Raw genomic sequence first — 19,033 nt, forward strand, 5'->3', positions numbered from 1 at the left:
TGTGTTGAATGCCCAGGGCTTCTGAGCTACAGCACAGCCTAAACGTGAGCAAAGTGGTTTATGGCATCAGGCTGTGCTGGTACCTGGTGCTTCTCTGCTTGTGAGAGCTTACCAGCAGCCCCTGGTCCCTCTGCTGCCTTCCATGCCTGATGGGAAACTCTGGGGTGGGTTCTGCTCCTGCCAGATCTTTGAGGGATCGTATCCTGCCCACCCTATCTAAATTCCTGATGACTTGCTAATTGCTTGCCACACTACTTGCAATGCAAGAGACAGGCTCACGTCATCCTCTGTGGTTTGCCAGGGGAGAGTGTGAACCTCTTTTTGACTTGCCTTGAAATAGATGAAAAAGAATAGAGCTCGATATGATTAATGTGAAAACTTAAGCTTGGTTTCCTGCCTCGGCATCAGGGCTTTGGTCTTCTTAGCATCACCGTTCCTTGTTTTTTGAGGATTGGGCACGTGTGGGAGCATCTGAGAGCTGATGGTGCTGGCTGTGGTGGTCTGGGGGCTCCTCTGCAAGGCCTGTCCATAATCCCCAGCTTCTGGAGACATTCCAGGTTTGTGCAGCTGTCACAGAAGGATTCAGGTGGTTGCCTCGAGGCACTTCTGAGATAATACCTCAAGGGCTCCTATTCAAACCCACTGGGGCCTTTACAGTTCCATGGTGGAAATCTATTCAGATGAACCATGGCTTTTCAGGGAGCCAGATGAACAGCCCAGCTCTCCCACTGGCTGCAGGCAGGCAGTAACCCCTGCCGAGGGGATCAGGGGACTGGCACAGCTTCCACACATCCAGCAAACAACACATGGAAGTAATAAAATATAAGGTGGGTTTGGGTTTTGAGCCTCAGGGCTGCAGATGCAGCAGCCTGGTGGTGGCAAGGGGTGTCCTGTTGCCCTGGTGTCCCCGGACCCATGAAGTGTCACTGAATGCAAGATGGAGTAAAACAGGTCGGATCTATTCACCTGAGCTCTCCTACAACGTTTCCTTGTCCCAGCGGGAAGGGACCTGGGAAAAGCGAGATACTTGGACAGCCATCACCTGCTTCTGCATCCATTTGCCTGCTCTGGTCTGCTGATGACACCCTCTCCACAGCCTGCCCTGGAAAAACATCCTTTTGCTGTCTCGGATTTCAGCCCTGCTGCTGCACCAGCTGCACCGCGCTGGCAAGAGAGGAGAGGGGAGATGAGGCAGGGCAGGCAGGCTCAGCTTGTGCCCACTGCTATTATGGTACAGACCCTGCTGCTGGGCGCTGGCTGCCCTGGGAGGAGGAAACAGGGTCTGGATTGCTGATGATGCATCAAAGCATCCACAAGTGAGGTCTGACACATGCCTGGCAGCAGGTCAAGGTGCTGTTCACTTTGCCTTATCACTTGGAAAGCAAAGTATTTCCCTGGGGAAGTGCCATCCACCCCACCTCCACCCCCATCCCGCTATCCCGGCATCTCGCTGTGTGGCGCGTGAAATCTTTCACCTTGCTTTTCCCCTGTGCAGAAAGGGAAGGAAAATTCGCATGCAAGCTCTCCCGGGAAGCACAGGGGATGGATTCACCTTGCTGAGAGGCGAGGGAGTCGCTGGGAGAGAGGTGCTGGAATAATCGCAGAGTGGATTAATCTGCAGCGACTCCATTGTCGCCAGTCTCCGGTGTAAAGGCGCCCGGGGAGGTCGGTGCGTTCGGGCGGTGTTTGTGCTGCTCTCTCTGCCTCCCAAACGCCTCCCGCGCCGGGCTCTGTGAATCAGCATTTCTGCACTCGGAATGAGACAGCGGGGAAAGGCAGGAAGATGTCAGGGCACGGGGAGCCTGGCGGGGAGGAGGATGGGGGGGGACCTCGTTAAAAAGGGGCAGCCTGTGAGTTGGGGGTGGTCTCATGCCGCGGATCTGCAATCTGCTCCCTCCAGGTTTTTGCTCATTACCGCCGTACTCCCCTCGTGCGCAGTGTCGAGGTAAACAAGCGCTGGGAGCGATGCCTCCCCTTCCCGCTCGTCCCCTCCCCGCCGTCGGCGACGGGGGAATGTGACAAGCTGGCACTGGGAGAAGGCATGAAAGCGATGTGATCCGCTGCGGCTCCTGAGCCGAGAACCTGGGGAGATCCAGTTACAGCAGCGGGGTTAGAACAAAAGAGATTTGCCTCCGGGATCAATTCCTCTCCGTGTTCCAAGCTGTGCACGTGTGTGTTGTGTGCACGCGTGGACCAGCCCTGGGCTCCACCGGGGAACACCACCGGCTCTGCAGCACCAGCTGAGCACCCGGGATCCAAAATGCTGCTTTTTCCCAAAACAGGGAGAGCAGGGTGCTCCCCCGAGACAGGCCTAGAAATAGCAAGGCCAGGCCAAGCTTTTGCAATGCTTGGAAATCGGGAGCCAAGCTGGGGAGTCAGCAGTTGGTGGAGCTCCAGACTTTCCTCTGCCAAGGGCTGAGCTCTGGGTTGGGGTGTGAGACCACCCCCTGGTCCCCATGGTTTACTCCTGCACCCAAGGCATTTCCAGGTGAGACTTCCTCCCCTCCATCACAAGGCTGGCCAGCAAGCAAAAACCCAGTCCCTAAAAAACCTTTCTTGCCCCATAACAGCTGTGCCAACCCCACATTATCCAAGATGCCTTTAACTTGTAGCCATGGTGGGGCTGGGGAGCACCATGAGCCTTTCACATGTGCTGCAAGACCATCTAGAGGAATCAGCAGGATCCTGCACCCTGGGATGCTTGTCGCTCATTTTGAGGGGGATTTGGCTTATTTGGGGGTGGGGATTTTTTGGCATATTGCCTTCTCCCAAATGCCACTGGGGATGAGCTGTGGAGAGCACAGATGTGCATCCCGAGCATACCACAACGAGGTTCCTGATTTAAGGACTGTGATTAACCTCTTTCCGACAGTTGCTAACCAGGTGCAGGATTGTAGTGGGAAGAGGAGAAAGCTCAGTGAAAACAGCCAGTTTTCTTCCGTCACCTGGAAATGCACACAGATGCCATTTTCTGCCTGGAAATCAAGCACTGTTTAGGATTTATAAAGGGCTCAGGGACACCCTGTTTGTACCAGCATTGCTCTGTAGCTGCTCTTCAGAGCCCTTCTCCTCCTTTCCTACTTGGGATCCCACAAACAAGGCATCGACGCAGTATGAATCCGACACAAGGTGTGCTACTGTGTGGGATCATGGACTGTGGATTCAGAGCTGTGCATGCAGAGGTGCTAATGGGAAACAGGGCAGAAATCGCCCTGGATTTGCCTGGTCCAGGTTTTTCTCAGACTTTGTTCTTTGGAAAGCCATGTATGGGGAGGAGAAGTGGTATTCCATGGTTAGGCATGAAAAGGGGAACCATTGCAGCTTGTGTTTTGCAGTCAAGAGTTAAACCAGGAGCTGCCAAAACTGCTCATTTTCAGGAAATCTGGTATCTGTGGGATTCAGGGCTCCTCTGGCCAGGACTACAAAAGAGCTGGAGAGGAACTTTTTCCCAGGGCATGCAGTGACGGGACAAGGGGAAATAGTTTCACACCAACAGAGGGCAGGGATAGATTGGATATTAAGAAGAAATTCTTCCCTGTGAGGGTGATGAGTCCCTGGCACAGAGAAGCTGCCCCATCCCTGGTAGTGTTCAAGGCCAGGCTGGACAGGGGTTGAAGCAAGAGGAAGGTATCCCTGCCCATGGCAGGATGAGATGAGCTTTAAGGTCCCTTCCAATCCAAACCATTCTGGAATACCATGACTGTCACTGGCATCCCACGTCAGGGTTTCATGTGTGACACAAATGCTCTATCTGACCCCAAATACCACTCTGACATCATGGTGGGGTTTAGATCAACTTCAAAGTTGCCTGTGGGTGTTTTTCAGAGGGTCACATTCTTAACTCCTGTTCCAGCCCCTGGCTGGATAGTCTTAGGACCCCACAATTGTTTATCTCCTCTCCTTTCCACCTCTTTCTATCTCCCTCTCTTTATAACTGCAGCCAAGTCCCTGTACTTCCCCCCAAACAGGCTGCAGGCTGTGTTTCACACTGGGACTCCAAACACTTTGCAGAGTCAAGAGCTGCTCCTTAGGGGACGAGCAGGGAGAGGGAGGGATGGGGGACCAGGCCAGAGGAGACCCCCCCAAAGAGGGTGAGTAGAGAATAGTTTTGGGAAATGTGAAGAGACAGAAAAATTTATTAAAAACAATTAATAGCTGCTCCAACCAAGGATTTAAACTGAAACCAAAGCCTTAGGGAGGGAGGAAATGAAATGGCGTATGATTGTTATTTTATTGCTTAATTTTTTTTTAAAATATGATATGCTAAATGCAAATAAGCATTTGTACTGAGCAGGAGAGGAGGGGATGGAAGACATGCCGGGAAAAGTGAGTGGGATCTAGGTTTTGCATCGTTCGCTGAATTACTGGCAGGTCTTTTGTAACATCTGTTAAAAATAAAACAAACATTCATTTCCATTTCTCACTGCCTGAGATGGCTCCTGCAAAAAAATTTCAACCTGTCCAGGAATTTGTCTTGAAAGTTGCCCTCCCTCTCCTCACGCCCCCTCTTCTCCAGGGGAGATTTCCTTCCTGGGCTTCCCAGGGGCTCCATTAGCCCCACATTAAAGCCTTTTTACTTTGCTCTAAAACTCTCCATCGAAGTAAAAGGAATTCTAATAAACCACTGGGAAGAGTCTGCTATTCACTCTTTCCATGGAAACACGGTGCTGCCTTGGAGCAGAGCTCCTCTCGACGGAGCCTGGGTCACGGCAGGAGGAGACCAAGGAGGATGCAGAGATGGTTTCCATTATAAGAGACCTTTTGAGAGAAATAATCGCTGCTCTCCCACCAAGGAAAGCCTTCAAGACTTCAGGGGCCTCAGCACAGCCCGGGAGCAGGGCCAGCCTCGGAGGGAGTGGTGAAGGGAAGTGGGGATGTGCTGGGCGCTGAGAAAGTCATTAAAACATCTGATTAGTGGAAATTAAGGCGCCTAGGATCGATTCCTCCTTCCTCATGGGAGGGATGAGTGTGGGAGGGTGGATGGACCCGGTGCTTCAGGCAGAGTCTGCATAAGGGGCTTGGGACTGGGGATATGGGGTTCAGTGAGGGGACAGGGTCATGGGAGGACATGGGTGGCTCCATGCCCAGGGTTGTGCTGCATGGACCAAACATCACAGCAGGAAAACACATTTCTCAAGGCCAGAAAAAGCCTGTTTACTTTGGGAGGGGGTTTCTGGCTGTTCCCTGGGTCCCAGGCGGAGGAGGTCAGTGCATGGATCCCTACCTAAAGCCATTGCTATATAATTAATTTCCAGCCTCCTTGCAGGCACAGTCATCCTGAGTGTTGCTGTTCCAACACCATGCTGCAAGATGAAGGATTTTTTTTTTTTTAAAGCATGAGGAAGCTCGTTAGAAATAGCCCGAAGGGCAAAGTTAGGAAATGAAAATCCATCGGATCCGCTCAGAGCCGATGCACGGAGCTTGATGAGAGCTGGGGCAGGGCTGCTGCTCCCTGCCTGTGAGGAACCATCACATGTGTGGGGTGTGTGGCACCTGGTGTCAGGTGTCACCGGGCCAGGGGATGAGCGTGATCCATTGGGATCATTGCGAGTGGGGCTGGGGGAACATCAGCCAGGAAGAGGGATGAGGAAGAGCATCCCATGTAGGTGTTGGGGAGGTCCTGGGGACCCTGAGTTGGCAGAGCATGGGAGGGCCAGATGGACGAGGAGGCTGGTGGGGAAAAGCTCATTTTCTTCAGCATGCTTTATTTTTCAGGTTGCAGGGTGAGACACTGAGGGAGCCAGAGTCCCTTTGTTTTAGCAGCTCCAGAGATGACATTCCAATGAGTCATTATTTTTTAGCCTCTCCAGAGCAGGAGGTGGGGGGGTTACATCCAGGGAAGCCTCCAACTTTCATCAGCAAGGTGAACCCTGCTCAGAGAAGATAGGAAGAGGCTTTTTGATCCTGGTTGTGCTGGTTTGTGGTAGCTCAGGATGACATCTTTGGGATCCTCTGGCACCAGATTTCACCAGGGGATGGAAACTTTCCCATCCACACAACTGTGCAACAGCATCCTCTAGGAGCTTGGAGGCTTTAATGAGTAAAGTTAATCACTGTGATAGGTGGTGGACTCCCACCCAGCCAGTGGTTGGGCTGAGACAGACACGGCTGTGTCACACAAACAGAGGTGATGTGGGTGTTGACACCTCGGAAACGCTGAGAAGTCATGAAATCAGCCTTTGTGAACCCGTAAATCGTAGGCGCAGAACTATAAAGGTGCCGGAAAAATCACAGCATTTAATAACCAAAGTGTTTGGTGGTGATTTAATTTGCATTTGGGGCTCTTGGGGGCTTGTGGTTTCAACCTTTCTCCTCACCCCAGTGATGATTTGAGGAGACCAGGGCTGGGGTTCTCCTGAAATCACAGGACTCCTGGAGGTTGGGATTTCAGACATACCAAAGCCAGGAAATGACATGGATGGGCCAAACTTGAATTGATGGGATTTTAGTGAAAAAATAACAAATCCTTTAGTCTCCTCTCAGTCCCAGAGGAGAAGCTGGAGGTGTTGTCTATTACATCTGTCCCACCTTGGCTTTACTGGGGTGGCAGTCCCAGCCCTCAGTGCCAAATGGTTCTAAGCTCTTCCCTCTGAAGGGCAGATAGGTTGGTGGTTGGGGGTTAACACTGAGTCCCTGGAGAGCTGTGATGTCCCAGCTTAGTTTAACATCCTGAAGAGAGGCGTGTGTAAAGTTGGAGGTGGCCTGGAATGTACTGTGGTATATTAGCTATAAACAGCAAGGTTGGGTCTTGGATGGAGATGGTGATGAGGGTAAGAATGAAGGTGGGGAGGAAAAAGATGGGGAAGAGAGAACAAGCAGTCTGCTTTGGCAGGTGCTGGGTCCCCTTATGAGGTTTGGTCTGGTTTGCAGCTTGATACCTCCTATCTCAAGTAATTAACAGGGAAAAGAGAGGGCCTGGTTATCCATCCTTCAAGAGCAAGGGGTTGAATTGAAAGGCAGCGCCTTGGAAGTGGATCAAATAGCTCTCCAGCCCCCCGCGTACGGCACGGAAACTTGCTGCCGTGCTGCGTTATCAAGGTGAACAGCTTTAGTTCAATTAACGAGAGGCTCAGAGCGGAGTCGTGGGAGGAGGCAGGGCTGGGCGTTTGCACCCTTTGGGAAGGAGCCGGGGCGCTCCGAGCTGCGCGGCTGTGACCCGGTGGAGGACACATTGTCCCGGTGTGCCAGGGCCACGAAAGCTCTGCGTGCCTTGGCGAGGGCACCACCTTCCCCTCCTCACCCCTGCGACGGGTTTAATTTACCCCTTGGAAAATTCAGTGTGTGTGGAAGGATCGCTCTTTGTTACCGTCTTCTTTTCCCCTCCCGCTAATAATAAACCTCCCCAAAATCAATCGCTCCCAGCGATGAGCTGCCATCAGCTCGCTGCGCACCTAAATCCCCGCAGATGATGGTGCTGGGAGCCCGCGAGCCTGGATTTTTCCTGCCGGTCGCTGCCTGGGCTGCAGCTGGCTCCGGCACGCAGAAAGCTGCAGGTGTGATTTGTTCATTTGCCTCCACCCCCCTCCCCGCTCTGCCTCCCTCCTGCTCTCCTTCCCTGCTGCCGCCGAGCCCACCTAGCTCATCCCACCCAGACCCGCATCCCACCCTGCGCCGACTCCGGCATTTCCCCAGTGCAGCGCTGGTGGAGGGCTGGGATCTCTGGGGCTGGAGTGTGTGTGAGTGTGTGTCTGTGTGTGTGTGTGTGCGAGAAGGGGAGGGGGGGGTTAATCTGATGCTACGAGGTTGGAAGAGGGAAAAAAATCAAAACTATAAAGAAGGCAGCAACCTCCTCCTTTTCCCTCTCCCCCGCTCCAGAGGATTAAGCCTACAAAAAAAAAAAAAAGGAAAAAAAATGTCTGCAGCTTTCTGTTGACCCTGCATGATGGCATTTTTGTGCTCTGTGTGCTGCCTCTGCTGATTGCTATTCCTGGCACAAACACACACACACACACACACACACACACACACAGCCCCAGCACGGCTCACACGGGCACGGCGAGCCCACTCCAAAATACAAAAAAAATCCCCCCAAAATCCCAAACCGTTCCCAAATCCAACCCAAACCGGTGCCGCTCGGTGTCCCTGGCCACCCTGGTCTCTGCTGGGAGAGCCGCCAGCAGCCGCTGCCTCTCGCCCTCTCCTCCACCCCACTTCTCACCTCGGTCCCCAGCTCCAGCGAGCACTTTCTGCCGGAGCCGCCCGCAGCCAGAGCCCTCCACCACTCCTACCGCTGGCATTACATTTTCAGGCTGGATGCTATAGGGCCGTTTCTAATTACCTTATATCCCCTAGTGGTCTATGAATAATGGTTAGTGAAGGAGCTCAGAAGGGCTGCTGAGAAGGGAAGCAAAAAAAAAAAGGGAGAATTGTGCTATTTCTCACATTTTTTTTTCTAAGGATCTAATCTGGCTACTGTGCTCTGGAAGAGGAGGAGAGCGAGCCAGCAGGAGAGAGAGGAGAGAGCGAGGACCATCGCAGGTATTGTTGCAAGCTACATCTTTGTGCCTTTTTTTTCCCCTTTTTTTCCTTCCTTTTTTTTTTTTTTCCCTTCCTGAAGCCGCAGCAGAATTGGAGGTGGTGTGGGGGGTGTGTGCGGCGGACAGAGCTTTTTCCGGATTTATTTTTCTCTTGTGCAACTCGTGTGCCGCTGCGATTGAATGGATGCACGGCGGCGGCATCGCGGAGTTTGGGGAGGGAGGGGGGATTATACGTACGTGTGTGTGTCCGTCTGTGTGTGTGTGTGTGTCCGTGTGTCCTATTTGCAGCAGCAACGGAGCAGCCGGGGAGTGTTGAAGGGGGGAGGTTGTTTTGCTTTTCTGGAAGTAATAAAGAAATTTGCAACCGGTCCAAAACCCCTCCTGACTTGCCGACTGATGGGTGTCTGAACAAAGATGCAGCTGAGACTTGGAATATTTGTGTGTGGAAGGGATGGATTCATTTTGCTTATCCTGACTCCTACTTTTGCAAAGTTAAAATAATAACAGGCGCAGGGCTGTGAGAGCCTCTGCAGAGGGAAATCTTCCCGGGGAGGCTTATTTAATTGAGGAGTTCTGGATGTGCATGGTTTTATACTTCCAAAAGTTGCGGCGGTGCCGCGGGCGGGCGCCTGGCTCTCCTTGCCGTTGTCTGCACGTGAGAACGCTGACTTGATGGATTTTCTTTCTTTTATTCGGTGGCTGGCAGGGCAGGAAAAAAATGGATCTAGCAGATAACCCAAGGAATCGTGGGGTTTGCACATCTGGCTGCGCCTTTGGAAAACCCCTCGGTGGGACTTTCACCTCCCGCTCCCTTTCTCCCACGGCAAATTTTGCCTCCAGATCCTCCGTTGACATTAATAAACAAACAAACCAGGGAATAACTGTGGAGCCCGGTGAGGGGGCTTGGAGTGCTGCCGGGGGTGGGGGGAACCGTGTGCTTTTGTTTTAAATAACGAAACGGCGATGATTGAAAACATATGAATAGGATGCAATGCAGAGCGGGTGTGTTGGGAACGGGGGGAAGAGCTGGAAAACTGCTTATACGACAGAAGCAGAGCTTGAATGAGTGTGGTGAGATGAAAGGCGAGGGGTCTGTCCCTCGCCTGGCTGTGAGGCTGCGGGGAGGGGGCAATTCCCAAAGGCTGAGGAATGTTCGTGGGGTGGGGAAGCTCATTGGGGGAAAAAAAAATCCCAAACCTGAAGTGTGTGATTATTATCCCATCCAACTTTGCCGGTTGTGGCGTTAATGGAGCTAATTGTACTGGAAAATAATAAAATCAGAGGAAAATATTCCCGTGTGTGGAGGGGGGAGATGTGTGGGGAGCAGAAGCAGGTCCCAAAGCCCCGCTGGTCCCCCAAAAGCGCCGCCGAGGTGGGTGATACCGAAGGCGGTATCCAAACGTGGCCGGATTGTGTTTATTTGGGCGGAAATAAAGATGGAGCAACTGCCCTGGGGAAGGCTGTAATCCCCCGGGGAACAGCTCAGAAACCACGCCGGTGCTGCCCTTCGCTGCCTGCCCTTCGCTGCCTGCCCTGCCTGGCCTTGCTTTTGTGTTTGTTTGCTTCCAAGGGGGGGAGAAGGGAGCTGGAGGGGGCGCGAAGGCGGGGAGAAGCCGTGAGGGCGGAGAGCCGATTTAAATTGGACTTAATGGATTCCCAGGGCAGCTCTTTTAGATGAAAGTCAAAATAAGAGCCAAAGTGAATCTCAGCAGACCTGTCTGTTGCATTAGAGATGCAGCCTTCCTCTCCCTCCCTCCCTCCCTCCCTTTATTCTTTAAAAGAGAGGGGGAAAAAAGTGTTATCCGTACGGAAGACAGTGTGGAGTTTCTCATTCCTATAATGTGAGCTCTAATTGAAGAACTTGCAGCCTCTTGGGAGAGTCTTTACTGATCGCTGCTTTTGTTATTCATGCCGCGCTCTGTTTTTTGGGGTTTTTTTGGCGGGGGGCTGGTGGCAAGTCAGGCTGTGCCGGGGTCGGGGTATGATGCTGTGTCCCCCCAGGGTGGCTCCATGGGCTGACAGTAGGTAGGACCCCCTGGTGTCCTCCTCGGGGGAGTCACACTGGGCTCCCCCCAGGTAGTTCTGTGCTGAAGAAGATGCCCAGCTGGAACCCCCCGGGAGCTGTCGGGGTGAGACACTGCAGTCTGGCTGCGGGTGGCTCTCGTCCTCACAGGACCCCCTGGGAAGGGGCACAGATCCTGCCCAGCATGGCACATGGGAATGGCAGCAGTGAGGGTGCAAAGCAGGGTTCCTGATTCCTGCCTGGGCTTACTGCTATGACTTTGGGGTGCCATGAGGGGCCACAATCCTGCTTGGTGCAGAGAGCACAATGCAACCCAACTGTCACAGCAATTCTGCCCCACAGGGTCTGGGGTGTCACCTAGAGGGGACAGGTGTTGTGCCAAAGCCACGTGGATCCTCTGCCCACCCAGGGTGCAATGTGGGACACAGCCACAGGACCTGTGCCTGGCAGGAGGGGCAAGTTTTCCCCCTCTCCTGCCCTTTCCATTGCCCAGAAATTCGAGATAGGGGCAGTCAGGGGAGACTGGCAGATGGGACTCTCCTCTGCAGGGGTCTCATCACCACCACTTTCCCTCCCAGCCCCCTTGGGTGGCCAGAGGAGGTGGTGGCTGTCCCCAAGCCCTGTGTCCCCGTGTGGTCTCATGGCAGTGCTGCCTGTGGCAGTGGGCTGGTTTGGTGCAGCCAAAGGCTCTTGGGGGCAAGTCCCTATTGTTCACTTGTCCTCTTCTCAGCCCCAGGCACCTTTTGGAGCTGCACTTGAGCCCTACATGGATGCAAACAAGAGCCACGAGCCCTGGGGCTGCTCTCAGTGGCATTTGGTGGCTATGGAGTGAGTGTGGTGGCCAGGAAAGAGGATGTGTGAGCAGGATGGGGCTGTGCCAGCCCATTGGCTTAGCATGGAGGCAAAGCAGTTAACCTGGACATCTGATCTCCCCGGGAATTGTGTATTGACGCTGACAACGATGCATCAGGAGCGACAGACTCTCCATCATCGATCCCTCTCCTCCCATCACCAGGTGTCGACACTGACAGTCGTGGAGCCGGCTTTAATTTCAAGGCTCTGGCTCCAGCACGTAACACTTAGCTGTGGTCCCAAGGTGCCGCCGAGCTTTGCAAACAAACACCTCTGCAGGCAGGTGGCTGTCCCCATTTTGTGGCAGGAATGGCACTTGCTGTGAGGGCTGGCTGAGCTGGGGACAGGGCTGGCAGGGGACCCAGGAGCCCTGGTCCCAGGGCCATAGGGCAGAGTGGCATCACAGCCTTTGGTGGGTCACCTGAAGCTCCTGCTTCAACAGTCTTTGGTAGGAAACCCCTTTGATTTGGCCCCTCTGTGCCATTGCTGCTGAGCAGCAGAGGATGCACCATAGCTGGAAAGTCCCAGTCCTTTTGTAGACTTTACTGGGTTACCTTATCTGGCCTGGATGTGTCTTGCCTTCCCTACCTCCAAAATGGCCACTGCCAGATCTCATGGGCAGTCAGGTGTGTGTGCAACCCCATGGCGACCTGCTGGGGAGTGTGGTGGGTTTTTTGGGTGCCTTAATTTTGGGCAGGATGCAGGCACTGGCAGAGGCTGGCTGGCATGCCGCCTCTCCTTCCCAGCATCTTGAGATTTCCGAGACACACGCAGCCAAACTGAGGCTGGAAAAGCTGCTTGTGGTTCAAGAGCATCTCCTCGACGGAGGAGAGAGGAAGGCTTTTCATTCCTCCCTTTCTTTTGGAGCTATCCAAGCTCCCCTCACCTGTGTAGGGGCTCTTCCCTCTCCCTGCTGCAAGGGAACGTTAAAAGCCAGGGGCAGCAGATATCTTGACACCCCGTCAATCCAAGCCTTTTACAGCAGCAGTCTCTGAAGGCTGGAACTGCTGCACAGAAGAAAACAAGTGAGAAGAGGGGGGGAGGCGAGAGCAAGCCTTTGCAGCCGGCAATCGATAATTGTGGTGTCACTCACTGCCTTGGAAGTTCCCGCATCCCTACGGTGGCTGGTGGGGGGGAGAAGGGGAGGGCGAGCTGGGCTCTGCCCCTCTCAGCACTGGGCACAGGGCAGGGAGCGATGGCGGAGGGCGAGAGCCCAGCCCCGAGCAGGAGCCTCCCGCTGCATTACTCACCACTTGATGTAGCTTGAACCTTTCAACTCCCTCCCCTTGGGGATGGAGCAGGCTGGGCAGAAGGTGTTGACGGAAAACGCTCTGCTTTCTGAGCTTTGAGGGCTTTTATTCCCTTTTCCTTCTGTTTTATCCTTCCCCGCCCTTCTCTGTGTGCATTTTGGGCTTTAATATTCCCCCCAAAATATTAAAGAAACAAAAAAACCCCCACCCCAACCCAGCTCCCCCTCATGTGTGTCTACGTCTTAGCAAAAGCCGAGGCAAAAGATCAAGGAATTCTTCCTTTTGTGCAGCTTTCAAGACCAAAGATGCGCCGGTGAAAAGGGGAGGCTCAGAGTACCAGGCACACACAAGTGTTAAAGGAGAGGCTTCCCTTTTGTCTCCAAGGCAATCAGCCGGCAAAGGGATCCACAAATTAATTAAAAATTGCTCTGTCTTGATTGAGTTATTCCTGCTCACATCCCACCTGCCTATCAAAAGAATGGGAATGGCAGGAGGAAATTCCTATTTCTTTCCCAAACAGCTCAGACATGTACCATGGTCTGTCTCACTTGCCTTTTATCCAGGCAGCAAAGGAAATAAAAAAAAAAAAAGGAAGGGCTGGCACGGTATCCAAAGAGATCTCTCCCGAAGGATGCGTCCCTCTCCTGCACTAACAAATGCTGCCGGATTTGGACAATTTGAAAGAAAAATGAGCAGATTTACATGTCATGCATGGGCCAAATTGTGGTTGTAATTCCCGTGAAGTTGATGGAGATCCATCAGAGATTAATTTGGCCCAAGGTCTGGTGCTTGCTCCGTGGGGAATAGGCTGGATCTCTGCCTTGGTTGAAACAAGAGGTATTCAAATGGGTTTGTTGTGGCTGTGCTATGCCCAAGTGGTAGAGCCAAGCAAAAATCCCAACTGGTTGTATCCCTTGTGCCAAAGCACCATAAATACACCTTGAGCTGTCAAGTCCTGCACAGTCTCTACCACATTTACCACTGAGAATGTTTTGAGGGGGTAGATTTATCTGTGGGGGCTGTACACAAGTCTCCCTGTGTGCTTTGCTAAGAGGCTTGAACTCCATCCCAGCATCCTGATAGGGGAAGCCTTTCTCGCCTCTTGTTTCTGGGATTTCCACCCAAACCGAGCCTGCCCCGGGGCCAAGCTCATCCCAAGCCCCAGAGAGCCCAGCTCCCCATCACTGGGCTCAGGCTGTGGTTTGGGGGAGCATCATCAGTGAGTGCCTCCGAGCTGGATTCAGGGGGGTTGGTTTGCTGCTTTGCAGTCAGACCTTGCTTCCTCCGCTTTATTGTCATCTCCGCTCTTAGTCACCGCTCGATGCCTCACCAGGGGACACTGCTCCTGCTGCATTTATGGCAGCCACTAAAATTGGCTGCTCCGACAGGGAGGGACACTGAGCATCAGGGAGGCTCTGCCCAGCTCCCTTATGGTCCTTAGCATCGTGTGGGGGGTGTGTGGGAGCTGCAGGGCAGGTCTATCACCGGATGGGTCCCCTGTGCTGGGGATGGACCTTCAGCTCCACTGGGTCCCATCCAGCTCATGCTTATGGGAGCAGTGCTGAAAAAGAGCATCACTGGCCACGTTCTCAGGTGGAGATGACCGGCATGTAAATGAAAATGAGATAAGAGGAAAGCATAATTAAAAACGTTCACGGCTGCTGGCTCGCAAAGCGTGGGCACTCAGTGATCCAGTGAGGCACAGCCGTCCCCCCCTCCCCAAACACCACGGCTTCCAGCCCTCCTCGTCCTGTAATGGTGTGTCCTTCACATGCCTGTCACTACATGATCTATAGAACACGACTGGCCTCTCATACTGCTGCCTTCCACCAGGCCAGAGACTGGATTCTCCAGAGGAGACTCTAGTCCTATCATAGCATGTCCTTCACCGTGACTGCTGCTGCACAGAGACACGGCAGCACGGGGCTCTAATACCTTGTAATTCACTGTGACTGCTGTGGCAGGACCTGCACCGTGCTGTGCTACTGCAGCCCTTCAGACCATTTGGCTTTTGCATCTGCTCTTGGGCTTTGGAGCCAGGGCTGGATGGGAGGGGACACGTGGTGGTGGGACCTTGGAGGCTCTGGCTCCCAGTGGACATGGGGAAGGTGCTGAGCATCCCTGGGATATGGTCCCGTCCACCCTCTTGAGTGGTTTAAAGGAGGGAGTGCTGGGGGCTAGACCCTGCCTGGGCAGTAGAGAAATCCCTGCAAGTGTGCCAGGGTGAGAAATGGCCCTTGGATGCAAGGAAAGCATCTTTCCTCTGGGTGGTTTGGACATCATAATAAATGTCAATATCTCTGCACACACAAAGGAGAAGGGGACATTTGGCTACCGAGCGCGTTTGTTCCAGGAGCTGATTTACTTTGAAGACTTAAAGGGTTCTCTGATGTTTCCCTCTTTGCTGGTTAACCCTGTTCCTTTGCCAGTTAAATAGAAATGCAGCCGCTGTCAGTAAAGCCCTTCTGGAGGCTCTTCTGTGAGCACTGCCACGTTCTTCTCTTCCTGGTGCTGTGCTGGACATTGCTCCCTCTTCCACTAATCTGGTTTAACTCCTCCATGGGCAGAAGGTGGCTGCATCCCTGAGCTTTTGCTGCCATGGTAAAGCAAGGGTCCCCATGAGGTGTGAGGGTCTTCCAGCCAAGTGATGGAGATCCCAGTGCTCACAGCACCCCTTTGAAACTGGGGGCATGGTGCCATGGCTGTGCACTGAGCAGGGTGCAGGTGACCATGGCTCAGCCAGGAACCACATTTGGGGTGGTTGCTTTGTTTTGCTGGGTTTTCTTTGGAGAGGAGGCATTGGAAAGCCATGCCTGGAAGCTGGAGCCTGTAGGATGAAGGAGAGTATCTTGGCAGGGTTTCTGGGATGGGAGAAGGGCATGTTTGGTGGTGAGATGGGCAGGGAGACAGATTTTGGGAGCCAGTGCTTCCCTGCAGCACAATGCTCAGCTTGTTTTCCAAAAGACTGGAGCTGGCATCTCCTGTTCTGCTCCCGTGCAAATCATCAGCATTGCTGCTGCTCCTGCTTGGATTGGGGAAGGAGGAATTTGGCCTGGTGGCTTTTTTAACTCCCGCTTCTCCCAGCAGCCTGGGCTACAGATCTGCAAAGAGCTGTAAGGAGAGCAGAGATCATTAGCTGGAAGGATCAGATGAGATAGTTTCTTAAAAGGATTGTCTGATTTCTCTATTGATCAGCCTGATTTAAAAGGGGGAGTTGGGTCAGAGGGCATAAATTATCATTGAAGGAGGGGTGAAGGCCTCAAAGGCTGTGCTGCACTTAGCTGCAGTGCTGAGGAATGTGTCTCTCAGCAGGGACGTGCAGAGCTGAGCGCCGTGGCTGCCAGCCAAGCTGGGTCTCCTCTACGCTGAACTGGGAACCGAGTCAAGGGAAGTGCATTTAAACTTGGTTAAAGAGCCTCTCTCTCTTCGCCAGACTGGTTTCTGCAACCCCTGTTGGTATTGGAGCAGTGGTTGCTTGGGGTCATAGAGGGAAGAGGTGCAGTGTGTGGCCCTGTGAGGTTTGGGGTGTGGTGATGGGTTGGGGGAGCTGTGGGGTCCCGCTGGCTCGGAGCTCCATCCCTCCCTCCCCCGAGGGAGGATGCTCTCACCCCGTAGAGACCTGCGACCTCTTCCTGGCTTTCCCCAGCTCCCTGTGTGGTCTCCAGTGAGATGTTGAACCACGGGAGGTTTCTGCCTCCCTGGCTATAAAACGAAGCTAATCTGCAACCTGAGGTTGCTGCTTTTCCCATTCTTGTGATCGCTGCCTAGGGCTCCCACATCTCCTGCCACCAGAGTCATGGGACTTACAGCCTTTGCAGCGGCCCCCCCAGCTCTCTGGATTATGGGAAAAGGAATAGGAAAACATCCAGGGAAAATAAGATGCTATCACCATTGATGTCAGAGGGTCTGGTTTTGGGGCCATGGCATACCTTCCACACCACCTTTTCCTGTGGATCCATGCTGCTCCTTTCCTCATCTTCATCCTCATCTTCATCCATCTTCATATGCCCAGGTCAGCATCCTATCTCTATCTTGTACCGGGGTTTTGCATCTTCCACTGCTGTCCAGGGAAGGACCATGGGGATCTGCAATGGGATTGTGTCACTGTGAGAGCTCACAGGGTACGAACTGGAGCCAGGATGAGCTGATGAGCCAGGAAAAGTTGCAGGAGCACTTGTGGGATGCCACAGTATCCTCCAGTTGGGGTTTGTGCCCTTTCCCGCCCCAGTGGGGTTTGTTCCTCTTTTATTTCTGGCTGTACTGAAATAAAACCATGCAAGAAGTATGACTTCAGGAGCTGCAGGCAGGTTTGAAATGCCCCTGTCGAGTGCTGAGCTGAGGCATCTGTGTCGAGTAGCACTGTGGGGAAGGCTGACACAGCCACACGGCTGGTGTCCCCAGGCTGGGGACATGTCCCAAAAGTGGGTCCATCTGCCCTTTCCTGGTGCTCCTCCACATGCCAGCAGTGCAGCCGAAGCTGCTGCTCGCCCTGGTGCATCCATCCTCTTGCTCCTGCCCTCCTGCATAGAATAATTGAATCACAGCATCGTTAAGGCTGGGAAAGCCCTGTAAGATCATCAAGTCCAACCGCTAACCCAACACTCCCAAGCCTACCACGTCCCCAGGTGCCACATCCTTGTGTTTTTTGAACACTTCCAGGGATGGTGACTCCACCACTGCCCTGGGCAGCCTGTTCAGTGACTGATCACCTTTTAGGAAAAGAAATTTCTCCTAATATCCAACCTAAACCTCCCCCGGCACAATTTGAAGGCCATTTCCTCTTGTCCTGTTGCTTGTTACCTGGGAGAAGAGACCAACCCCACCTGGCTTTCCCCTCCTGGCAGGGAGTTGCAGAGAGTGAGAAGGACCCCCTTGAGTGTCCTTTTCTCCAGACTGAGCTTCCTCAGCTCCCTCAGACACTTCTCACAGGACTTGTGCTCCAGACCCTTCCCCAGCTTCATAGCCCTTCTCTGGACATGCTCCAGAACCTCAGTGTTTTCCTTGGAGTGAGGGAAACATCCCCATCGTGCCCCATCCTTGTGCTGTTGGAGGACTGTCAGGGATGGCAGTGTTCCCCTTGACGTGTGGCTTGGAAGGAGGTGAGCCAAGTCATTATCACAGATCACCTGTGCCAGGTGGAGAGCAGGGGACTGGCATCCCAGCCCAGGGCACGACTGGGAGCGGGCAGCATTGGGCAAAGGGTTCAGACCAGGCATGAGGCTGAGCTAGGGTGGTGGGGGATGTTGCAGTCCTACTCCCATTGTGGAGTCGAGCATCTCTTCCAAGAATCCACCAGCACTGGCCTCCCAGCATGGCTGTGGGAGCAGCCACCAGCACAGTGGCTGGACCAGCATTATCCTGGAAATGTCATCTGAATGCCAGCCCACCGGTGAGCGCCAGGACGCGGTGGGAGGCAGTGACTCGGCTTGCCGGCATTGGCTACCATTTTAGAGGAAATGTGGAGCGGCGGGTAATTATTTCTCATTCTTAATTGAAATTTCAGCCTCAGTGGTTCGCGAGAGCAGGCGGGAGAAGGAGCACAGGCGAGTGTGACATGAACATGGGGCTCATCGTGGGATGAGGGGAACACAAGCACGCCAAGTCTGTAGGATGGCAAAGCATCTCCCAGCTCACACGGGGTCCAGCACCACCAGAAAGGAATTCCCACAGCCCACAGCATGGCCTGCTCATGATTGCAAAATAAAACCAACCTCCAGAACACTGAGATTTTAATTTTTTTTTTTTTTGCGGGGGAGGATGCTTTATTGTTTCTTTATTCCTCTATTTCTGTTTTGCTTCGGATGAAGGGCCAATTAACTGGAATTAGGCGCTGCAGCCTGGCACCCCGCGTCGGCTCAGAGCAATCAGGTGTAGCGCAGCATGGCTGATGAGAGCCAATCAAGATGTATAAATGAGGTGTTGACATTCAAACAGCAGGTACCCGCCGCCCGGCCGCAGCCGCGCTTGCGTGCTGCCCAGAGCCAGGCACGGAGAAGGACCCGTGCCTGATGGGGCAGTGGCTGCACTTCGCTTCTAAAGCTTTTTGTGTTAAGCATGATGGTGGGGACATGCAGAGCAGCCTGTGCTGGGAGCAGTGGGCATGAGGATTGGTGATGGGCATCCCTGATGGGATGGTCTGTTCTCTGGCAGTCACCATGCCCGGTGCCAATGTATCCTATGGTCAAGGAGATGCAGCACCACCAAGCCCTTAGTGCTGCTCCAGGGTGGACTGCAAAGCAAAATACTGTTCCTTTGGGGAAACTGAGGCACGGGGCAAATTGGTGGCCAAGGTTTGCAATGCCAGGGCCTGGATTGACCATCTGGTTTTTAGATTTCCTTTGCCTGAGTTAGTTTTCTCTCCAACTCGCCAGGGCCAAATGGCAGCAGGACACATTTGTCTCCACACAAAAATTGCCACAGCGCCCAGGGAC

General features: G+C 53.5%; 1 protein-coding gene across 2 annotated transcripts in view; it reads left to right on the plus strand.

The window, feature by feature from the left end:
- Window positions 1–19,033, plus strand: part of RAI1 (retinoic acid induced 1) — a 73,868-nt gene that overhangs the window by 26,115 nt on the left and 28,720 nt on the right. The window contains exon 2 of one of the 2 annotated variants that reach the window (XM_071571404.1): window positions 8,398–8,478. The exons of the other annotated variant lie outside the window; for it this stretch is intronic. The gene's annotated coding sequence lies outside the window, so the exon portion shown is untranslated. The remainder of the gene's footprint in view (window positions 1–8,397; window positions 8,479–19,033) is intronic. 2 annotated transcript variants of the gene reach the window in all.

The sequence above is a fragment of the Pithys albifrons genome, chromosome 16 (assembly GCF_047495875.1).
Source record: "Pithys albifrons albifrons isolate INPA30051 chromosome 16, PitAlb_v1, whole genome shotgun sequence".
Taxonomy (NCBI): domain Eukaryota; kingdom Metazoa; phylum Chordata; class Aves; order Passeriformes; family Thamnophilidae; genus Pithys; species Pithys albifrons.